Raw genomic sequence first — 24,675 nt, 5'->3', positions numbered from 1 at the left:
AAGTCTATTATATATTTATATATATATATATATTTATTTATTTATTATTGAAATCTTTAACAATCCTTCCCAATTTCAATAATATGATAAATAATATAATAACATTTCTCTCTTTATAATTAATCACAAGCATACCGATGTAATCATGCATACAATAAAGGTGTCTTTCGAATTAAACCTTTAATTAGTGTAAGTAATTCAAAGTTATAACAAATGCGATGGTGACCTAAGTTTAAACCACCTATTCTTATGTTAAAACCGGAATCACTACGCACATGATTATATCTTATTTCCTTAAAAAAATTTCTGAACTAATTAAGCACTATTATGGCCTTGTGCTTCATCATGGTTTCATAAACATTTGCGAGAGAAAACCCAACTCTTGGTAGAAACGGCACCACTTCTTATGTTCATATAGGTGAGGTTCCTTCCCATGTCTCTGCTACTATAAACATAACTACAAATAACCTCATTAAGAGATAAAACTCATCCTCCTAAACATAGCAGTGTACTGATCATCCTGGAATGAGCTATATAATAATTTTCAGTGCTTTCACAACTACTTAACAATAACTTGTTATTACCCATTAAACTTTTAAAACTAGTGATGTTCTAGACAAAGTCGGGTTACCATTATTAGTGGCTAATTTTCTGTAAAGGGTTTTAGCCCCATTCCACTAGATGTACCAACTACCAAAGCTCTTGAAAGTGTTTTCGTTAACGGATCCGCCAAGTTATTACTTGATTTAACATAAACAACATTAATAACTCCATCAATTATTAATTGTTTGACATATTCATGTCTCAAGCTAATATGTCTAGACTTTCCATTGTATACCTTATTATATGCTCTAGACAAAGTAGTCTCACTATCACAGTATAAAGAAATGGATGGCATTGGTTGTGGCCACAAATCTATTTCCAATAACAAATTTCTAATCCATTCTACTTCTTTACCTGCTGCTGCTAATGCTATAAATTCAGATTCCATAGTTGAATATGCTATACATGTTTGCTTCTTCGAAGCCCAAGAAATTGCTCCTCCAGTAATTGTAAAAATCCACCCTGATGTAGACTTATTATCATTAGCACTTGTTATCCAACTTACATCTGAATATCCTTCGAGTACTGCTGGAAACTCAAAGTAAGTTATACTCAGGTTAATAGTTCTTTTAAGATAACCAAAAATTCTATTTATTGCTTTCCAATGAACAGTACCTGGATGACTAGTGTATTTAGAAAGTTTGCTTACTGCAAATGCAATATCTGGCCTGGTACAATGCATGGCATACATTAAACTTCCGATTACACTAGCATACTCAAGCTGTGCAACAAACTTACCAGAATTATTAAGCAAAGTTTCACTAGGGTCAGAAGTGGTATTTGTTTCTTTTATTTGTAGATGCTTAAACTTAAGAAGCAATTTTTCTATATAATGTGACTGACACAAAGCGTAACCCCCACTATGCTTCTTTACTTTAATTCCCAAGATAGTATCTACTTCATTCAAGTCCTTCATCTTGAATTTTGAATTTAGATACTCTTTAGTTTCAGATACACCTTTCTTGTTTGTACAAAAGATTAGCAAGTCGTCGACATATAAACATATAACAACATCATAATCATTTGTGAATTTAGAGTATATGCATTTATCAGCACTGTTATGTCTAAATCCATATGACAAAATGACAAAATCAAACTTTTCACGCCATTGTTTTGGTGCTTGCTTCAATCCATATAATGACTTTACTAATTTACAAACCTTCTTTTCATTCCCAGAGAGAACAAACCCTTCTGGTTGTTCCATATAGACTTCTTCATCTAAATCACCATTTAAAAAGGCCATTTTCACATCCATTTGATGCACATGCAAATTATATAAAGATGCCAATGCAAACAATATTCTAATTGATGTGAGCCTAGCTACTGGTGCATATGTTTCGAAATAGTCTATTCCTTTTTTTCTGCTTAAAACCTTTGGCAACTAGCCTGGCTTTAAATGTCTGAATAAACCCGTTTGTATTGTATTTTCTTCTAAATACCCACTTACAACCTATTGCTTTTGATCCTTGGGGAAAGTCTACTAAAACCCATGTCTAATTAGATATTAATGATTCAAATTCATCATCTATAGCCTCTTTCCAAAAGGCTGCATCTCTTGAAGTCAATGCTTCGCTTAGACTTTTATGATCATCCTCAACATTCAACAATATGAGTATTTTCTTAAGAACCTTTGTTTTATTTCCTTCGACTAAAAATACAATAGATTGAGATGAAATAAAATCAGAGCCTAGAGTCTTTTCTTTTCTTACCCTTTGACTTTTCCTTGATTCATTAACAGTTTCAAACTGTTTTCTTTTCTCACCTTGAGAATGACTAGTAGACGGATTAGAGAAAGGTGTTTGATCATTCTCTGTTCCAGACACTGAGTAGTCATTATAGAATTTATTTTCTATAAATTCGACATCTCTAGACTCAACTATTGTGTTCGAGTCTAAATTAAGCAACCTATATGCCTTTTAATTTTATGCATATCCTACAAATATGCTTTTAATTCCTCTTGGACCAAACTTGGATCTCTTAGGATCGAGTGCCTTATAAAAAGCTACACAACCCCATACTCTCAAATATGACAAATTTGGTTTTCTTCCTTTCCAAATTTCATATGGTGACACATGTGTCTTCATAGATGTAATTCTATTGTGTATATGGCATGCAGTAAACAATGCTTCACCCCATAAATATTTTGGAGTATTAGCATTAATCATCATAGAATTAATCATTTCAGTGAGTGTCCTATTTTTTCTTTCTGCCAAACCATTTTGTTGTGGTGTATAGGGTGCAGTTCTTTGATGTACAACACCATGCTCTTCACAAAAAATATCAAATTCATGTGAAAAATATTCACCACCTCTATCACTACGAAGACATTTAATTTTCCTTCCCTTTTGGTTTTCAACTTCAGCCTTATAGCGCTTAAAACACTCAAAAGCTTCATCTTTATAAGACAATAAATAAACATAAGTAAACTTAGAACAATCATCTATAAATGTGATAAAATATCTTTTTCCTCCTCTTGTTAAAACATCATTAAATTCACATATGTCAGAATGTATTAAGTCTAATAAATTTGTATTTCTTTCGGTAGTTGGAAAAGGTTTCTTAGTCATTTTTGCTTGAATACATGTTTCACATTTATCATTATAATCATCATTGCAAGCAATAAAACCAAGTGTGCACATGTATTTTAAAGATCTAAAATTTATATGTGCTAAACGTAAATCCCTTAAATGAGATGACGATTCAACAATATAAGCAGAAAAATTCACTTTATTATTAATAATTAGTTTGAACATCCCATCACAAGAATACCCTTTCCCAACAAACATCCCATTTTTCGACATTATTAACTTGTCGGACTCTAGAACAGTCTTTATACCGTTCTTACATAATAAATTTGCAGACACAAGATTCTTTCTAATTTCTGGAACATGCAGAACATTAAGCAACGTCAATTTCTTTCCAGAAGTAAATTGAAGTTCAACGGTTCCTTTTCCTAGAACTTTGGCGGAATTATGATTCCCCATTAAAACTTCTTGATTATCCGTTGATGCTTCATATGTCTTGAATTGTGCCTTGTCATTGCACACATGTATAGTAGCTCCTGAGTCGAGCCACCAATCGGAGGATTTTATTGCCGCTGCGATATTCAGTTCAGTAATCATGCCAATATTCATCATTGATACCATTGCAACAATGTTATCAATTCCAGAGTTTTCCACCATATTTGCGCTATTGGTCTTCTTGGCATATTCCTCACTTGCTTTTCTATGTCTACAATCATGAATGTAATGGCCTTTCTTTCCACAATGGTAGCATAGACCATTTGCATTCTTTTGATTGTTGTTGGAATTGGTCTTCTTAAACTTCCCTTTGTCAATTTTGACTTTGAAGTTCTTTTTATATTTGTTTCCTTCGATAATGTGAACTTTAGAGAAATCTTGATTTGCAAAATTCTTATTACGATTTCGAGTTTCCTCTTCAATTTGAATACCCTTTTGCAAATTCTCTAAACTAATATCTTCCACCATATGTAGAAGTTTCTTTCTATAGTTATTCCATGTTTGGGGTAATTTTGCCCTAATAGCCCCAACTATCATAGGATTCGGAATAACTATTTTAAGTTCACGAAGCTTTGAGACCAAGACCAATAATTCATGAACTTGGTCTAGAATGGGTTTGTTATCAAACATAGTGAATTCATAATATTTGAACATTAAAAATTTATCGGTACCTCTTTTTTCCGTTGTGTACTTGTGTTCGAGTGCTTCCCAAATTTCCTTTGGAGATTGAATGTGTGCATACAGGTCATATAAACGATCAGATAATGTGCCCAAGATGTGTCCTCGACATACCAATTTATCTTCTTCACGCTTCTTTCGATCGGCAACTATATTGTCCGAGTCTTTGTTACTTGGTTCACAAATAGGCTCCAATTTCGGGTCCAACACATATATGACGTTTAGAACAGTAAGCATGAAACGCATCTTGTCCTTCCATCGGGTGAAATTTGATCCATCAAATTTGTCTAACTTGTAGACATCTTGATTGATAATCTTCAAAGCCATGTTATCAGATTTCTTATCCATAACGAAAATAACACTTTAAGATTGTTAGAGATAATGTAGAAAAATAGAGAATAATCCGAATAATGACTTTGAGGTACGATTTGAATCGTTTCCTTAAAGTGTTATTTGCCCCCACTCGAATGAGTTTGCTAAAGGGTTCTTGGCAAATCACTTCCAGGATACAACAAAGTATGGAATATTCGATTAGCCAAACCGAATTATATTCCCTTAGAAATAACTAGAAAGAAATTGTATGAATGTGATGAAGAGAGTAGAGATAAATGAATGTAGAAATAAATCTCTAAAAATTGTGTATGGAACATTATGCCACAATAGTTATTTATTTGTTCCTTTCCTATTATAAGATTTACTGTTTTAGCTCTTTGATCTGGTCCCCTTCATATTAAATCTTTTCTTGTTGCCCCTTTTAACGGTAATCAGGAAGCTAACTTTGGCCATAATTAAATTTAGTTTGGAATTAGTATTTATAAATGATTCTTCACTTTCTTGAATAGTAGATAAAAAATATTGTTGTAGAACATTTGAAAGAGGTTTATACAGATCTGCCAATTTCATAAAGTACCTATTTCTGAATTGAAATATTTTCTTCCTCATTTCATCGAGTTACTGCGCCACCTCCACCTTTGTACGAGACAGTCATGCCTATTTATTGATTTTTTTTTTTGTTGTGACAACTTAGAGCATTCTGAACTGTGGTCACTAAAACATAATAATGTTATGTTTCAGGAGGGAGCTTCAAGAAGAGCTGGGTATAGTACTTCCAAAGGATGCATTTGAAATGCTATTCATTTTTCTTCAAGAGTGGTTAGTAGGTCTATGTTGGATATATATTTCTTTATCTAACATATTTTATTATAAACTAGTTTTTCTTGAAAATATTGCTAGGCATCTTCATTGTTACTGTAATCAAGAGTTAGTTCTGGAAGGTGAGGTGTTATACTTGGGAAGTTGTTGGAGTTGTTGTGGAGGTCTTAAGCAGTTGAAGGTATCTCAAATAGGATTCCAGTTTCATTCTGTTTGTACCATACTTGACTAATCCCGAAACTACTGAGCACCTGTTAACGTTATACCGTCAAGGACCCAGAAGAGTTTACCTCCAACAAGGAGGCCAATCACAGCGCGATACGTGTCGACATCAGAAGCCAATCATAGCGCGACACGTGTCAACATCAGAAGCCAATCACAACACAACACGTGCCAATGTCAGAATGAAACTAAAAACTTTCTTCTATAAATAGAGATCATTCTCTCACAATATTTCCTAATGTCATTTGTACTAAATCATTCACTAGTACTCATTAAAGGAGAGCTTGAACCTATGTACATGTGTCAACCCTTCACAATTAATGAGAACTCCTATACTCCGTAGACGTAGCCAATCTAGGTGAACCACGTACATCTTGTGTTTGCTTCCCTGTCCCTATCCATTTACATACTTATTCACACTAGTGACCGGAGCAATCTAGTGAAGGTCACAAACTTAACATTTTCTGTTGTACCAAAGTCCTCACTGATTTTGTGCATCAACATTTGGCGCCGTCTGTGGAAACGACACTTATTCCCACTCTCTTCAGCTTTGACAAGCTGGTTTCCACCATTCGTACACTCTCTTTTGACCAGGCATCCCTCTCTAACATGGGGAACGAAGGAAGCCACATTGTACAGAATGACACCCCTCTTGCACCTAGTACGAAGCAACGAAAAAAGGAAAGAAAAAAGGTTGCTCTTCAAGCTAAAGTCAATGAGCTAAAAGCTCATAACAACAAGATAGCAATGAAGAACGAGGTCCTCCAGGAGCAGTATAAGAAGCTCTTAGAGACGCTCCACGAAACTAAGCGTACTCAAACACGCGAGCTTGTTGCCCTTGTGAACATCAACCATTATCTGGGTACCCCCCAACACGGAGGGTCACCTCCCTTTGACATGGGTATCCCTGATGAGGAGCGAGCTAATCATCAAAACATTGATCAACATGGGACTTCTCTCAACCCAAATGCTTCAACCTGAAGCAGGAGAAGTGGAGGAAGACACCTCCTTGGATAAGGGTTGAAAGGATCGAAAACCGTTTATCGTGACTGCCGAGACTTCCTAAACCAACATTGAGAGAATCCCCTCCACATATGCTCGAAAATAAATGACCCAAGGGTTTCTGAAAGACTCGGTCCCCTCTCACGACCCAGGCCCGCTGCCAATCTAGGGAAGGAACAACAGGTCCCAGAGGAACGTGAAGGTACATGGGACTCTGAGGTATTCCGACAAACTCACCCTAGAAGTCAGTACAGCGAGTCCAAGAAAAAACCACATGCTCTTACTCAAACTTTCCTACTTCCAAGAGGGGATGAAGATTTATGAAAGAAAATTCCAGTGGTACATGGCTCCACTCAGGACCCCCTTATCCTACAACTCCTTGAAGAAGTAAACTAGTTGAAGGCCGAACATCAAGCCGAGATACCTGACTGGAACCAACCCAGGCCTGGCCCTCTCGCAAGGAGGATCCTCGACACCCCCTTTTAAGCGAAGACAAAACAAAAGCTTGGTTTACAACTATATACTGGAATGGAGGACCCAATTGAACACCTTAACCTCTTTGAGTCCACCATGGCATATCAGATGCACACCGACGAAGAGCGATGTCTTCTCTTCCCCTCCACCCTCTCTGGCGGAGCTCTAAACTAGTATTGTCGTCTTCCACCTGAGACAGTAGACTCATTTGAGGAACTAAGGAAACTGTTTATTTCTTAACACATCTTCCAGACTGATTGCTTGCATTCTACAGATGACTTGTACACTATTCGCCAGAAGCAAGACGAGTCAGTACGAGAGTATGCCGATCGCTTCAGCCATGAGTATTCTCGCAGCGCTGAGGCAGATGACACCAAGGCCTTCATGGCAGGCCTACGTGATTGTTTCTTCAAGTACATGATCAATGCCAACACTTGGAAGACTTACTCTGAGATGATGGCACAGGCTTACAACCACGCCTCCGCTGAAGCAATGACATACTAAGGGAACCCCCATATGGTTAACCCCTATCAACAATTGGGAAGTGGAAGTCAAGTTCAACCAAGTGAGGAGATATTGGCCATTCAGACACCCATTGCATCATCTCTTGCCTCATTTAGCTACTCGCTAAGTCACCAAACGTATATGTCTCTTGGTAAGAGGAAGGATTTTTACTTTCAGCAAGCCCATTACAACAAGAGGGACAAAAGTTCGTATCAAGACAACCAGGGGTGAACATACCGTCGACTATTATGACTATGAGGCCAAGCCTCACTCTTTCAAAGTGGAGGACTAGGTACTGAAGGAAATGCTATTATAAGAAGACATACACATTACAAATGTTTTGACTCTCAACCACTTGAGATCTTTTGTTACACAAGCCATTTGGCAAATATTTAAACAAGAAGGAATTCAAACAACTTCTTCTGAGTCTTTTGCGTTCCTAGCACTGGAACACTTAGTCTACACTGACATACCCTTATACTCCAACTCAGAGCTTCAACATGCGTACTTTGATATAAATTATGTGATACTAAGTGTTACAACCAACATGGTTCACATATCAAAAGCATGGATCCCTTCATGCATAACAAAACAATCATAAGCATCACTCATATCAATCAACATAAACGTCATACATTCCAACCCATTCATACATAAACATTATACATTCCAACACATTCATACATAAACATCATACATTCCAACACATCTATACATAAGCCAACTATGCTTCGAAAGGGTTCAACATACTTTGTGTCTTCGACACTTGCTACAATGTGCCTCGACACTTTGCCCTTATTCTCACCAACCAGGTGATGAAATGTGAAGAAGGAACTCATCTTCCTGCTACCAACCAGGTGATGAAATGTACAACCCGTTCTTTAATATCATTTGGCAACTTGTCACTCATACCACCAACCAGGTGAAGAATGAACTAATCTTCATGCCACCAAACAGGTCATGAAATGTACAACCCATACTCTCCTTCATGCCACCAACCAGGTGATGAAATGTACAACCCGTACTCTAATATCATTTGGCAACTTGCCATTCATGCCACCAACCAGGTGAAGAAGAAACTCATCTTCATGCCATCAACCAGGTAATGAAATGTACAACCCGTACTCTCCTTCATGCCACCAACCAGGTGATGAAATGTACAACTCGTACTTTAATATCATTTGGCAACTTACCATTCATGCCACCAACCAGGTGAAGAAGGAACTCATCCTTGTGCCACCAACTAGGTGATGAAATGTGATGAAAGGTAATGAAGGAACTCACCTTCGTGCCACCAACCAAGTGATGAAAGCAACTCACCACTCATTCCACCTACCAGAAGACGAGTGGTATAACTTGTACATGTGAACTCCTAGCATTCACAAATAATCAAAAACCCTCAAGCTTGACAACTGAACTAAGGGAGCACTTATGCCCAACAAGAGTTATAGTCACTAACAAAGTCTTATTGCAAGCCAACAACAACTTCAGTGCATGGCATACGAAGATCAAGCTATTCAGCCCTCTTGCATCTGTTTCAGACATTTCCCCCTGTAACAATGCAAACACTACAACTCGTAGAAAGCTTCACACACTCTTGATTAATACAGTGTGAAGCAAAACAAGTTTATGGTGCCAACAAGAGCCTTATCAATGGAGGGCAACCACAATTCTCAAAAGCTTCACACACTCTTGATCAAGACAATGTAAAGCAAAACCAATTTATGGTGCCAACAAGAGCTTCATCAAAGGAGTTCAACCACAATTCTCAAAAGCTTCACACACTCTTGATCAAGACAGTATGAAACAAAACCAATTTATGGTGCCAACAAGAGCTTCATCAATGAAGGGCAACCATAATTCTCAAAAGCTTCACACACTCTTGATTAAGATAGTGTGAAGCAAAACCAATTTATGTTGCCAACAAAAGCTTCATCAATTGAGGGCAACTACAATTCTCAAACCTTAGAAGCAAATTCAAGACTGTTCGAAGCAAATTCAATTTATATGGTTCATCCAAACCTTCGACTACTACAAGGTGTGGCTTGCATCACAATCTCTTGCTCAACAGTGTGGAAGCAAAATTTGTATATGTTGTCTCTCCCATATTTTCAAATTTCTAGTTTCCAAAAAAAAAAAAAAGGGAAATTCAACAAAGCTTCATCAATGGAGGACAACTACAAATTCTCAAAAGCTTCACACTATCTTGATCAAGATAGTGTGAAGCAAAATCAATTCATGGTACCCAACAAAAGCTTCAACTCCAAAGCTTCATCAATGGAGGACAACTACAAATTCTGAAAAGCTTCACACTATCTTGATCAAGATAGTGTGAAGCAAAATCAATTTGTGATACCCAACAAAGCTTAACCACAAAACCTTCATCAATGGAGGACAATTACAAATTCTCAAAAGCTTCACACTATATTGATCAAGATAGTGTGAAGCAAAATCAATTCATGGTACCCAACAAAAGCTTCAACTCCAAAACTTCACCAACAAAAGCTTCATCAATGGAGGAGAACTACAAATTCTCAAAAGCTTCACACTATCTTGATCAAGATAGTGTGAAGCAAAATCAATTCGTGGTACCGAACAAAGCTTCACCACAAAAGCTTCACCAACAAAAGCTTCATCAATGGAGGACAACTACAAATTCTCAAAAGCTTCACACTATCTTGATCATGATAGTGTGAAGCAAAATCAATTCATGGTACCCAACAAAAGCTTCAACTCCAAAGCTTCATCTACAAAAGCTTCACCCATAATAGCTTCACCTACAAAAACTTCACCAACAAAAGCTTCACCTACAAAAAGCTTCACCCATAAAAGCTTGACCACAAAAGCTTCCCCCACCATAAAAGCTTCACCCCCAAAAGCTTCCATCATAAAAGCTTCCCCCACCACAAAAGCTTCATCCACAAAAGCTTCACCCACCACACAAGTTTCATCCACAAAATCTTCATCTACAAAGCTTCAACACAAAAGCTTCACCTACAAAAGTTTCACACTATCTTGATCAAGATAGTGTGAAGCAAAATCAATTCATGGTACCCAACAAAGCTTCACCTACAAAGCTTTAAAATATATATTTTTTTTTTTCGGAAATTCCAAAATTCGAAAATTTGAAAAGAAAAAAAAATAGAAAAAAATATTTCGAAAAAAAAAATTACCTAGGCCTCCTCTTCTTTGGGCCTAACAACTTTCATAACAAATATATATGAAGAAGGCGTTTTGGGCTACCACTTAGAAAGGAAATGCCTCATTCGTCAACTCCCTCGACCGGAGACTTGGGGGACTCCTACCATATGCTACTGCACCTTGATACTCGGAAGTCTCATGACCACTCAATGACTTGGATTTTTCAAGTCTCCAAACGAGAAGTTTTCCTCACTCGGGAAATTAAGGGAGCACTACCTCAACCTACATGCTTCACTCACAAAGCTTCAACATATAAGCTTCAACAAAAGGAAAAATTCAAAGAACTTAGTGAAGAATACCTTGGTGTATTTAACACAATACGTTGAAATGAAGCAAAGCTTGTTTATTGATATCTTCGATAAGTTACGAATATGTACATATACATGAATCAAAATAAACAAACAAGAGGGAGCCTTCACAGAGGTTGCTCAGGAGAAGTCTCAGCAGTCGGCAGAGCCCCAGAAAGAGGAGGCACCAGAGGGTGATTATTTGGAGCCTCAGTACTAGGTAGAACCCAGAAGGAGGAGGCACCAAAGGTTGATCATTTGGAGCTTCATTACACGGTACAGCCTCAGAAGATGAAGGCAATAAATGTCTTTGGAACAAACCCACAAACCTCTAATGATCAAGTAAAATCTCACGATCAGATTCTTACAGCTAGTCGAGCTTCCTCTTCATGTTTATAGCATAGTCATATGCGAGCCTGTGCAACTATTTATTCTCATGCTTGAGCCCTCTGATCTCTTATTTGAGACTTATCACTTCAGCCGCCAATGATTCAACTTGGCAGGTTCGAGCAAATAGGCGTTGGGCCATATTAGACACAGAACCTGCACACTGAACACTGAGAGCCAAATAATCCTTAACAGCCAACTCATCAGACCGTTTGGAAAGTAGTCTGTTATCTTTGTGAATGAGAAGGTTCCTGGCCACCACCACAGCAGTCATATCATTCTTCATCACAGAGTCCCCAACGGTAAGAAGACCAGTAGGGGATAAAAAGGATGGGCGTTATATGTTGTCTTGAGATGGCATGGCTGCCTCTTCACCAAAGTTCAAGTCAAAATGACGGTCAGATGAGCCAGACATTCTCAGAAATGATGAAAGAGAAATGAGATGCAATAAATCTCTGAAGTAAAGGGAAATTCCTACAAGCAATAACTCTCTGAATGTACTTCTTGCACACAATTGGTGCCCTTATAAAAGAAAAGGCAACAGGGTCGTTGGTTCAAAAATCGAAAATGCACCACTCTCCGGATTCAGAAGAGGCACAACTTTCCACATGCAACATCAGCTCCTCGAGTACCACAGATAACTTTGCCAAAGATCTCTGACAAAGTTTAGACATATAAATTTTGAAGGTCCTGCTACCCTACTATTACCCACAAGGGTAAAGGAACAGCACCACTACTTGATAACTAGAAAGTCCTAATGTGTGTCAACCTCCGTGCTCCGTGGCAAGGTAGACTGGCAAAAATGCCCAACCTTTACTCACATTCGAGAAAAATCGAAGAGCACCACTACTTGATAACTAGAAAGTCCTAATGTGTGTCAACCTCCGTGCTCCGTGGCAAGGTAGACTGGCAAAAATGCCCAACCTTTACTCACATTCGAGAAAAATCGAAGACGCACCGCCCTTTGAATCTCGAGAGCCAGACTCCCTACAAGATTACTTTCTCAAAAATCGAAAAGACACTGCTCTCTGAATCTTGAGAGCCAAACTCCCAACATGATTATTTGCTCAAAAATCGAAGAGGGACCACCCTCCGAATCTCGAGAGCCAGACTCCCAATAGGATTACTTTCTCAAAAAAAGCAACTAGTCAGCACTTGGAATCAAGCTTCCAGTCAGGAACTGACTGCCTGGAACATCTTGCCTGATTACTTATTTGGCATTGCTCTCGAGTACTCATCTTCAACATCTTATGCTTCCAGAGAAGATACCACTTCTGCTTGAGGAACAGATAGGGCAAGTGAGAAGGATAAAAGGAAGCATGTGGAGACAAGCGTAACAGAACACGTGCCGATACATCCACTACTTTGTCAACAGCAAAAGTATCTCATATTATCAAGATCGAACGTACTCTAGATTTGATGGACTTGTTTTGACCCTCAAATTCTTAAGTCGGCCTTATACTTTGGAGGAAACCAGAAAACCCTCCAGCCCAGTTCAACAATAAGCCTGTGGAAAGTTACTTCTTCAAAAGCAAAAGTATCTCATATCATCTATTCTCCATTTGCTTCTCCTTATCCTTGTTGCTGTTTACGACACAAGGAGAAGGAGAACAATCAACCGGAAGCCGAAGTCGAACCTCTGATCCAGGTTACTTGCTTGGAAGTCTGATTGCTTACCTTGTTTGTTACCTCCTTCGGCAAATCTCCTAGCTCGACGACTTGGGGGACTTCTACTATAGGGTTTGTATCGCACTTGACCAAGCCCGAAACTGCAAGTAAGCTTAAAGTGAAATTGATACATTACCTTGTGCATCTTCATCGGTTAAAGATACCACGCCTGGATGGAGGAAAAGTACTTCCAGAGAAGATGCCACATCTACATATGAGATAGATAAAGCAAGTGAAAATGATACCACACTTCGGTACTTAGAAGTTTCGTGATTACTCAATGGCTTAGATCTTGCAAGTCCCCAACCGAGGACTTTCCCTCACTCGAGAATAGGGGAGCACTGTTTGTACCATACTTGACCAATCCTGAAACTACTGAGCACCGGTCAACGTTATACCGTCAAGGACCCAGAAGAGTTTCCCTCCAACTAGGAGGCCAATCACAGCGTGACATGTGTCGACATCAGAAGCCAATCATAGCGTGACACGTGTCAACATCAGAAGCCAATCACAACACGACACGTGTCAATGTCAAAATGAAACTAGAAACTCTCTTCTATAAATAGAGATCATTCTCTCACAATATTTCCTAATGTCATTTGTACTAAATCATTCACTAGTACTCACTAAAGGAAAGCTTGAACCTTTGTACTTGTGTAAACCCTTCACAATTAATGAGAACTCCTATACTCCGTGGACGTAGCAAATCTGGGTGAACCACGTACATCTTGTGTTTGCTTCCCTGTCCCTATCCATTTACATATTTATTTACACTAGTGACCGGAGCAATCTAATGAAGGTCACAAACTTAACATTTTCTGTTGTACCAAAGTCCTCACTGATTTTGTGCATCAACACATTCCATCCAGCATCAGTGAATATCTCTGTCCATAGGCCAACTGTTTTCTACGGGAAAAAACAAGTGCATTGCATCCATGCAGGATAAAAATGGGTATTTAAAGGTGGATGATTGGTGTGACTAGCAAGCAGATTTGAAAATCAGTCTGTTTACAACAAAATGTAGACCAAGTGGCTAGATCCATGAAGCAGTCGTAGGTGGTATGGCATAAACAACATAGACCACTAGATGCATATATAAGTTTATAACTAAAGAAAGACATGTTAAAGTAAAAGGTATAAATAAAAGAAGGCAAACAAAATTGACAGGTGGTAGAAGTGTCACAAAAGTATATGGAAATCAGATTAATAGAAGACATTGTATATTAATATGATCACTTACATTGTATTACATTTTGAATGCAGTGTGACAAATGATGGAAAATTCATTAACAATGAATCCAATGATGTATATTTGGTGACTACTGTGGATCCAATCCCTCTCGAAGCATTTACTCTTCAGGTGAGAGGGGTGATGCATATCAAGTTGCAATTCCAATTATTTGGGATTCTGCTTTTGCTTTCGTATTAAGTTACATTCATGTATTATCAATACATTGACTTCTCTAGGAAGATCTGTCAGTTATATTCTCTCTAAGGCAGGAAGTATGGCCGTAAGAATTATTTACCATTCCTAGAAATAGTTCAAAGACTAGGGTTGAAAAGTAGTAAACTATGAAGATGATTTTGGTATTGGTTGCAATGTACCTATGTATTCATAGAAATTTTCTTGTGTATCGGAAGAACATATTGCTTTTCTGTTTAATGACAGGAAACTGAAGTCTCTGCAAAGAAGACCCTGAGTATGTCCCTTGTGATGTAAATGGGCAATATGGTCAGCTCTTTGACATAATTGCATGGAGTTAAACTGGCCAAGGAGCATATTTACTTGTGATTAGTAAGTCCTTGATGTAGGCTGGATTAGTTGCATCTCCAATAAATTTTCTTTCTTAAAACTTTTATTGTGTTTTTATACTTTCAAAATTTGAAAGTCAAGATCTAACTTTTTCTTTGACAAAAAGGAGATTTTTTTTTTCTTTTTATTGTTCCTCACCAGCTTCGTAAATGAATGTTCTTGTGCCACCATGGCAACACAATTTTATTTTATGCTTTGGTTGGCAGGAAAAACCTTAATAGTAGATCAATATGTTTATAATTGTGAAGATAGAAAGACATACACCATATATTCTTATCAGGTCAAACTTCTTGGATATTCACTACTTTCTTATGCCTGTTATTTCATATTAAATTTGATAAAGGTACAAGGAGAACACCATAGATCGAAATTTATCACTACAAAAGCAACTCCAACGTTATGCTCTTGTTTCCCTCAATGCCGAGGTTAGCACCCTTTAATCAGTTCTTACATCTGTTGTTATTTTAGAAAATTATTTCTTTAGTTTATTCCTTTTTCTTCTCAACTTCATTTGATTTAGACTATTCACTCATGGTACAACGATTATAAGTTTTTGCCTGAAGTTGGAAAGGCAGAATGTTCATAAGTTTTTGCTTCATCCTAAGTTGCCTTCTTCAGTTTTAGTGATCGGGATTAATTTGCTTCAGCCAAAATCTGCATTGGGTGTTTTTGTTGCATCGTGTATGGGTAATGTGACATGTGAATTCTATAGGTAGTATTTGGTGTGCATATGGTAGAAAAGGCATGCAAGGGCTTTCAAAGGCATTGAGCTTTTTATGAACCTTGTGGTTGTTGTGTTTGTTAGCCAATCCAATATTCTGGGGATACAATTTAATGCTTCCTTGGCGAGCATTTCATAGGCTGAGTACCATTCTTTCCATTTTCTGAAACTTGTACAACCAGTACATGCAAACTGTGCAAACCAATTTAAAAGTTGATTAAAAGTGCAATAAGCTTTCTTGTCTGAAAGGTGAACACTGAACAATAGTATTACATATTTTTAAGCAGATGGTGCAATTTGTTTTGTCGTATTTCTATTTGAACTTCGTGTCCAGAATATAGGATATTATACACTTTTGATGTTGAAGTTCCTCCTCCCTTTAGTGGCGAAGCCAGGATTTCTCGGGGAGAGGGGCGAACTTAAAAGAATGCAAGGTTAAAAAAAAATGGCAACAACTAAATCTTTTTATATAGTAATGTCTTCCATAATTAATCAATACAAACAAATTACAATTGTTGCCGGCGAGGTTTCATGTCATGAAAACGTCGCATAATAGGCTCATTATCAATAAAAGCAAATACATCTTTCTCAATGTAAACAAGCATGCTATCACTCAACCATTGATCTCCCATTTTGTTACGCAATGGTGTTTTCACAATCTTCATAGCAGAAAAAGCTCTCTCCACCAAAGCGGTTGCAACTGGTAACACCAATGCCAATGTAAGAAGTTTATACACTAACATATAACTTTCACACCTCCCGGTCTTCACTAACTCTTGTGCAAGATCACTAAGTCCTCTCAATGATGAAAACTCACTATGCATCTTCATATCATGAATGTAATTGTCAAGTTGAATTGGAAGATTCATGAGGTCCATACGATCAAAATCTTGAGAATAAAGTTGGGCTAAACGAACAATTTTTGCTTTGTCAAAAGATGCAAAATTATTCACCGGACTCAAACAAGCCATACAAAGAAGTAACTCGGTGTTTACCTCATTGAAGCGATCATTCAACTCCTTTAGTTGCATATCAAGGACTTGAAAATAGAGGTCCACACAATAGTAATGGAAGTTTGTGATTTTTTGAGCTTTACGCCTTGATTTTCCAGGTACGAAATGCAAATCCTCCATGTTAGGAACGATAATATCATGCTCCTCACAAAACTTTTCTACATCATGAAGCAAGTCCCCAAAGTCATCATCTCTCAAGGATTGTAGTCTTTGCTTGCATACTTCCACTAACACCATTGCATTCACAATATCTTGATCTTTCTTTTGCAATGCTTGTGATAACTTATTTGTAATTCCTAATATAAGTCTCATCAAGAAAAGGTGAAATGCAAAATCAAAAGTTTGTATGTCTTTGAATAACCTATTTGCTTCACCGAGATTATCTTGGTTGCGATCACTTTTAATCCATTCAACCACCTCCACCACGGCTTCAAACATAACAATAATACTAACTATAGTACCATAATGCGAGTTCCACCGTGTATCACATGGACGCATGAGACTCATTTCTTGATTTAACCCTTTACCCGTTTCAAGATTACCAAGATCAAGAGCTTTCTGAATTTGTTCTTATTGTTTCTCTCTAAATGCATCACGACGCTTACACGATGATCCAATAAGATTCACCAAACTACTAGCATTGATGAAGAAATTGGCAACATCCTCATTTTCCTTTGCCACGAATACAAGAGCTAGTTGAAGTTGGTGTGCAAAACAATGAATATAAAATGCTTGAGGGTATTTTTTCAAAATCTTTGTTTTAAGACCATTCAACTCACCTTTCATATTGCTAGCTCCATCATAGCCTTGTCCTCGTAACTTAGACATACTCAAATTTGTTGTAGCAAACAATCTCTCAATGGCATCTTCAAGCGAGCTACTAGTTGTAGAGGAGACATGTTGAACACCCAAAAACTTTTCAATTGCTTCTCCTTTTTTATTCACATAATGAATACCACCGCCATTTGCTTTTTAGTTGAAGAATCACGTGCTCCATCAACCAAAAGAGAAAAAAATGCACCTTCCATATCTTTAGTGATTGCACTTACAGTTTCAATGGCACAAGCACGGACAAGATCTTTTTGAATATCGGAAGAAGTATACTTAAGATTCTTGGGAGCATTCTCAAACACAACCTTCCTAACTTGTTCATTATGCTTGGAAAGAAATTGCATAAGCTCCAAATAATTGCCCCTATTGCTTGATTTCAACGATTCATCATGGCCACGAAAAGGTAAACCTTGTCCCAACATACATCTTGTGCACTCAAATGAGGCACTCAATAAAGTACGATAATTAATGCGAGCTTCATCGGTTTGCTTAATCACAAATGTTTAAATTTGTTGTTTTTGTGTCATCAAATCTCTATCTTGTTGTACAGCTTTATTATGAAGACTTCCAACACCTCCCTCATGGACTCGAAGATTTTTGGGTCCTTTCTTCCAATTTGTAAACCCTATCTCAGTGAAGACATCACTTCCAGTGCTACCCATTTGATCAAAATCACATTTGAAAAGATAACAATAACGGCAAAATGCAGCATTTTTTGATATACTATACTCCAACCACTTAAACTTATCAAACCAACCAATGATTAAACATCGATTGTCGCTAACCTTTCTTGGCATGATGTGGTCTCTAGGTTGACAAGGATCATTTTGGAGATAGTGTCTACGAATTGCTTCACGATAATTAGGTGGATAATCAAGCATTCGACGTCTATGTGCAGGGTATGCAGGAAAATTAGCCAATATTTCATCCAACTCAGTGGCCTCACTTTGTTGTGACCTACTTGGAATATTTAAAGGAGGAGGAGGACTACTCGGAACATTTGAAGGAGGAGGAGGACTACTCGGAATATTTGAAGGAGGAGGACTACCCAAAATGTTTGAAGGAGGATTTAAGCACTATTTCTTATAGTATCATTCTATTACGTAACTGTAAAATGAAAAGAAATAAAAATTCTTAGACTCTATGAATACAACTAAGCAATTCAACTAATCATATTCATAATACAACTAAGTAATTTAACTAATCATATTCATATGAATACAACTAAGCAATTCAACTAATCATCCATCAAGATTCAAAGAATTCAAATTTTAATTTTCATCCTAAAAAATAATTTCATAATTTCATTCAAAATGTGGCTTATTACCAATAAGTTTAGTTAAAGATGACTTTTGACATGCCAATTTATCTATATGTACAATTATACATACACATGATTCTTCTAACTCCCAATTCGTATCAATAATTTCACCCTAAAAAATAATTTCGTAATTTGTATTAAATAACCATGACATGAATAATCAATAACCATATCATTTGATTCACATAATTAAGGTAGGGATTATGCATTTAAGAATTAAAAAATTTACCTTTAAATAATGATTGGAGCCGGCTTAAGCTCAGAGGAGAGGAGAGTGGCTCACTGACTTGTGGAACAGAAATTAAAGAGGACTTTGTGGCTTTGGCTTGGCTGCTGGAGTTTGGGGAGCAGCTTGGCTGAGATGGATGGCCCGCTCTCTGTGTGTGTGTTGATTATTGGTGAAGAAGACAGAAGAAAAGGATAGAAAAGAGTAAAGGGTGTGCGGTGCGGATGGGGTCGTGTGTGGGGGGGACAGACAGAAAGCTAGGGTTTCATTGGGGCGACACGCGGAAGCGGTCCACCACCCCATTATAATTTTTTTTTTAAATTCAACTATCAAAACGGCGCCGTTTTGATTTAGCTTTTTAAAATTTTTTTTACCAGGTCCAAAACGGCGTCGTTTTGGCCTGGTTTTTTTTAAAAAAAAAATTAGAATGCAATCTGCACTGCAGATTGCCCAGAAAACCTAGAAAAACAGAGGGCGCCGTGAACCATTATTTTCCGGCGAGGCGCGCGAGGGGAGTGGCGAAGACCTGGGGTCCAGTGGTGTTTCCCGGCGAGGGGAGTGGCGGCCGCCACTCCTCGCTCCCACGTGGTTTCGCCACTGCCTCCCTTTCCCATATTTTGTGGTTAGCTGGTGTCCTTCCTTTTTTTCTTTTAGTTGGTTGAATCCTTGAAGTTAAGTTCAGCATATTTTGCTTCATTGTTGCAGTTAACAGGTCTTACAGAGGCAGACAGGGAGGCTCTGGTGTTACAATTAAGACTGCAGCAATTGTAGATCAAATATTTTACCTTCAGGTTGTATAGGCTCGTACAGAAATACATGCATTGTTAGATAATTATGCAACCATTCCGACCTGTATATTTGTGCTGTTAGGCTATTCAGAATGTTTGATGCATAATGATCGTTGATGTGCATGAAAACCATGATCTGGTGATGCCGCTGCATGGTACATTTGACTATCAACAGTAGTGTGCATCTGCGTACTCATTTTGGAATGTATTTTGCACAATAATTAGCTATTTTCATATGAAAGTAAAAATGCACTAAATGAGCCAGGTGGGAAGCTATGCAAAAATATCTTCTAATTTCCATGTGTTGCAGCTAGTTTGTCATGCACTTTTTTTCTTTTCCTTCTTTTTTTTTCAATCCTTAATCAATCTTGCAGTGACCATCTCTGATTTTTTCCATTCCATTTCTCTAATTTTACGTTTAGGTTTGGTACAGTAACCCAGTTCTAAGGGAATGGTTGAAGGAGCATGCGGATGCATCACAGTTGGACAAGTTGAAATGGATGTACTATGTAATTGATAAGAGTCCATGGTATGTATTTTTTTAACTCGGTGCTCTTTCAGCTGTATGCACTTGACATTTTTACGTGCATATATACCATGATGTGTGTGTCTTTGCGTGGGTATGCTCGTGTAATTTTGGAAGATTCTACTTGAGTAAACATCCACAAATGGGCCTTTAGCTGTGGTAAAATTGATTCAGTGGCAATATTCTGCATGGCAATTAAATTTTCTGGTTATGTGAAAAATTGGGTTGCTTTACTTTCGTTTTGTACTGAATGTGGCTTTCTTGTTAAAACTAAATTTGACATTTCCATTTTAGTGTGACGTGGTTCATCTTGTCTGGACCCAAGTTGTGCACTGAGTGTTGCTTGCTTGCTAGTTTTGTTTGTTTTGTACAGATAGTCATCTTGTTCATCCTCTTTTTAATTTGCTTTTCCCTTTCTGTAAAATCTCTGTTTCCCTTAAATCAATGAAAATAAAAATATTTTCATTTTCTATCAACAGGTCATCCCTTGATGAAAATGAGGCATTTTTGACAATTGCAGATTCGGCTAAAAAGTTGCTTCCTGAAGCAACAAGACCGGTTACTGGGTGGAAGGGACTTGAATACAAAGTTGCGTTTCCTGTGCTGAAACCTCGCAAACTTCTATCCGCCCGACATGGACAAAGTGGTATATAACAGGAGCTCATTATATTTTAGGAAAGATTTTTTTGCATTTGTGAACACAAAAGAGTTTCTTTTGGTGTAGGAATTTGAATTGTGGAAGAAAAGTCTAACAGAAGACCAAAAACAAGCTGCAACAAGCTTTTTCACAGTTATTAAAAGACAGAGCGAATTAAGCCTGGATTCTTCCTTGTATGGAAGTAAAGATGGAAGCACAAATCATTCAGTGACATCCACTCACGATTTATATAGTGTTCCCTTCTCCCAAGAGTATAATGATTTCCCCACACAAGCAGCTGACTTATTGCATAAAGTTGGTGACTTAGCCAGTTCCCCTAGGTATGAGATTGAAGACTTTCTTTTCTTAAGCTGTTTCATTACTAATTCTGAGGGTAAGGATTGTTTATGCAATTTCCAAGCTAGCGTGGGTTTAAATACCGAGATTTCAAGCTTTACAATGTAACAAATATAAATAAGTCATGCAAGAGTCCAACAAAACTTCATTGGTGTTTTATATCAATATGGCTTTTTTACGTCACTTGATGTCAGCTATCCCTTAATATTTCTGTATGTGCGTCTTCTTTTATAACTAGTATCCAGCGGTATATCACAATGAAATACCAAGGGACAAATACCTTAAAGGGATATATCATTTGTATATGTCGTCGTACCTTGTAAAGCACGGTTCTTTCTTCTTCTTCTTTTTTTATCACTGAAACCTCATTATTTAAACTCATTAACTCATCATCCAAAAGTTCCTAACGTTAAATTAGAGTGAGAGTGTGGTAATTACTGATGTTAGAAAAAATTACAACTACAGAAGTTGACAGTGGTTGTGCTAAATATTATCTTTGTACAAATGTTAACTTAATCTTTTGTTCTCTATGAAGTTTGAAGAGATTTTTTCACAGCAAGGCCGATGCTTTCCTTTCAAATGACTACTATGACTCAGATATAGCTTGGATGGAGTTGGTTAGTAGAGTATTTAATATACCATTTACAATCATGAATCTGCTCAGTATTTCAGTTATATGATGTTGGTTCTTAGTTATTCGTTCCTATAAACAATTATTTTCATCAGCTAGTTTATTAATGTCGAAGTTGCTATCAATCAGCTTAATTCTTTAACATAATATGGTCTTATTATTGGTTTTAGCTTAAATAGGACCGTCACGTATTGATTTCAATGTAATTTAACAACAATATCTAGTTTTCTGAAGTTGTATTGCCTGGATGTAAGTGGTGTTACTTCATATGAAATGGAATTCCCTATTTTATTGCCTGTTGACTATTATTTTTTTCAGCAATGACCACAATTTTCTTTTTTAATATAATGTAAACAGCAATACATTAAATGCGAAACCAGCTGTCCACTGGAGGTACTAACGGCAAATCTTGGCTATATCCACTAGAAATATGTTTCCACCCCACACTTGCATTCAAATGTTCAACCATTCTTTCCCACTTAAATGACCCAAAAAATTGCCAACAGACTACAACTTTACAGAACTGTAGCTTTTTACCACCACCAAAAGCACAATGTTTCTCACTAAATAGTGAAACACAAGACTGAAGTTACCAAACTCAACCATGATTCTCGCAACAAACTGTACCATAGTCTCATGCAGATGAGACAGTGAAAGAATGGAAGCTTTCTTGTTTTCCTCTTGTTATTTGCTTATTGTCAGTAAATTCTTCAGAGCATAAACTGCTGAACCAGCCTTTGTTTCTATCTACTCTTCTGTTGTAGGACTCTAAGCTGGATGTTACTATTGGGCCATATGAAACATATGAAGATGCTCTTTTTGGATACAAGGTATTTTTTATATGGACCACCCTTGTGTTTTGAGCGTCTACATTTATGACTTTGAATTTTGAAATGTGATCAAACGGATATACTGCAAATACAATTATATTGATTTAAATTTCTTCTGTTTCTTAAAGTTTTTATAATGTTCATTTTCTTGCATATGGAGTCATGGACATTTTTTTTCTGAAAGGAACCTATTTGGGAATTTAAGTGATGTAGCATGGTAGTAAATTTTAGATGTTATTGAACTACCTTTTATTTTGGGCTACTTTTGAAGCATTTGTTGGAGTTCGAGATGACAAAGCAACTGCTCAAGTAAAACTTTTTGGTGACAATTTGCAGGTACTATTGTACAAACGTTTTCTACCAGAGATGCAATATCTTACCAAATAAAAAACTGATCCTGACAACTTTGTTATTCCTTCTAATTATCCGTTACCTTATTTTTATAAGGTTTTGGAACAAAATCTGCCACTGGATAATGTCTGCAAGTTCAGAGATGTGATATATGCTCCTATTCAAGTCATCGATCTTATTTATAAGGGAACTTTAACGAAAGCTCCTGGTACTGTTCACTTTAACGAAAAACCATATTTTTACACTAAAAAGTCAATCCTGGTACTATTCACTTTATCCTTTATTTTGTCCTTATCATTAAAACTCAAAGTTTTCAAGCCCTTTTCATTAGTTTTCCTTATTTATAATGCAGGTGTAAGTTTTGGAACTCTGGAGAATCTTTCAAGATGTTCTATTTTATGGCTACATGCAATTTTTTCATCACAGGCACAATGATCGGGATTATAGTTTTCCTTGCTTCTAACCCTCTACTGTTGAAGAAAATAGTCAATGAAAAATAGTGTTTGGAGGGTAGAAAATGAAAATGTATACTTCTCATATTTAGGTTTGAGTTTGACATACCAATCACAAGTTAGTAGTGGGTTGGGTTTACTAAAATAGTTTTCTTCTTAGTTATAAAGTCAGTCCATGGAGGTCAGAGTCTTCTTGACCTATGTTTAACAATATATATGCAAATTGATCTGGTTGATGAAGTGACATTGACAATTTTCAAGTTTTACCTTAGGATGTCAAGGGTCCTCAAACTGCTGCATTTAATCTACCAAATGACGAGCGTATAGTAAAAGATCGAGGAACATCAATGGTCATGCTTAAGAATATCTCAGAGGCTAAGTAAAACTCTCCTTCCCTCAGATTAATATCCATTATTGCTTTTCCAAATTTTGATCTGTTCATAATGTGAACTACCTATGCTAAATCAGGTTCAAGCACATTCTTCAGCCTATAGCTGATGTTTGTATTACAAAGGAACAACAGGAACTTGTAGATTTTGAATCTTTCTTCACTCACACAATTTGCCATGAGTGCTGCCATGGGATTAGACCTCATAGCATAACACTTCCAGATGGTAGAAAGTCAACAGTGAGATTGGTCAGTGATATCAGTATAAGTTATCTAATTTTCTTGTTCACTATATATTAGTTTGACAACCTTTGTGAATTGCTTCGCTGCTAATAGTAAACTAAACAATTCTTCAAAATAAGGTTCAAGATATCTAGCAGAACAGAAAGTTTAATAAACTTTGATCGTCAATTTGATAGTAATTGTTGCTGGTCAATGAACATTGAAATTTGAAGTTGATTTCATAACTCTATCTTACTACAGACAGAACCTAAACATATTTGAGATTACTGCAACACTTTGTTAAAGTCCAGTTGATAACCAGAACAGGTATCTGGCTTTCAGCATCTTTGAAACTTGTTTCCTTGCAAAA

General features: G+C 37.0%; 1 pseudogene; it reads left to right on the top strand.

Annotated features, from left to right (window-relative positions):
- The window catches only part of LOC126633919 (nudix hydrolase 3-like), a 41,542-nt pseudogene that overhangs the window by 9,316 nt on the left and 7,551 nt on the right, over positions 1–24,675 (top strand).

Source organism: Malus sylvestris, chromosome 9 (assembly GCF_916048215.2).
Source record: "Malus sylvestris chromosome 9, drMalSylv7.2, whole genome shotgun sequence".
NCBI lineage: Eukaryota > Viridiplantae > Streptophyta > Magnoliopsida > Rosales > Rosaceae > Malus > Malus sylvestris.
Note: the sequence above shows the minus strand (reverse complement) of the source record. Positions and strands in the feature narration are given on the sequence as shown.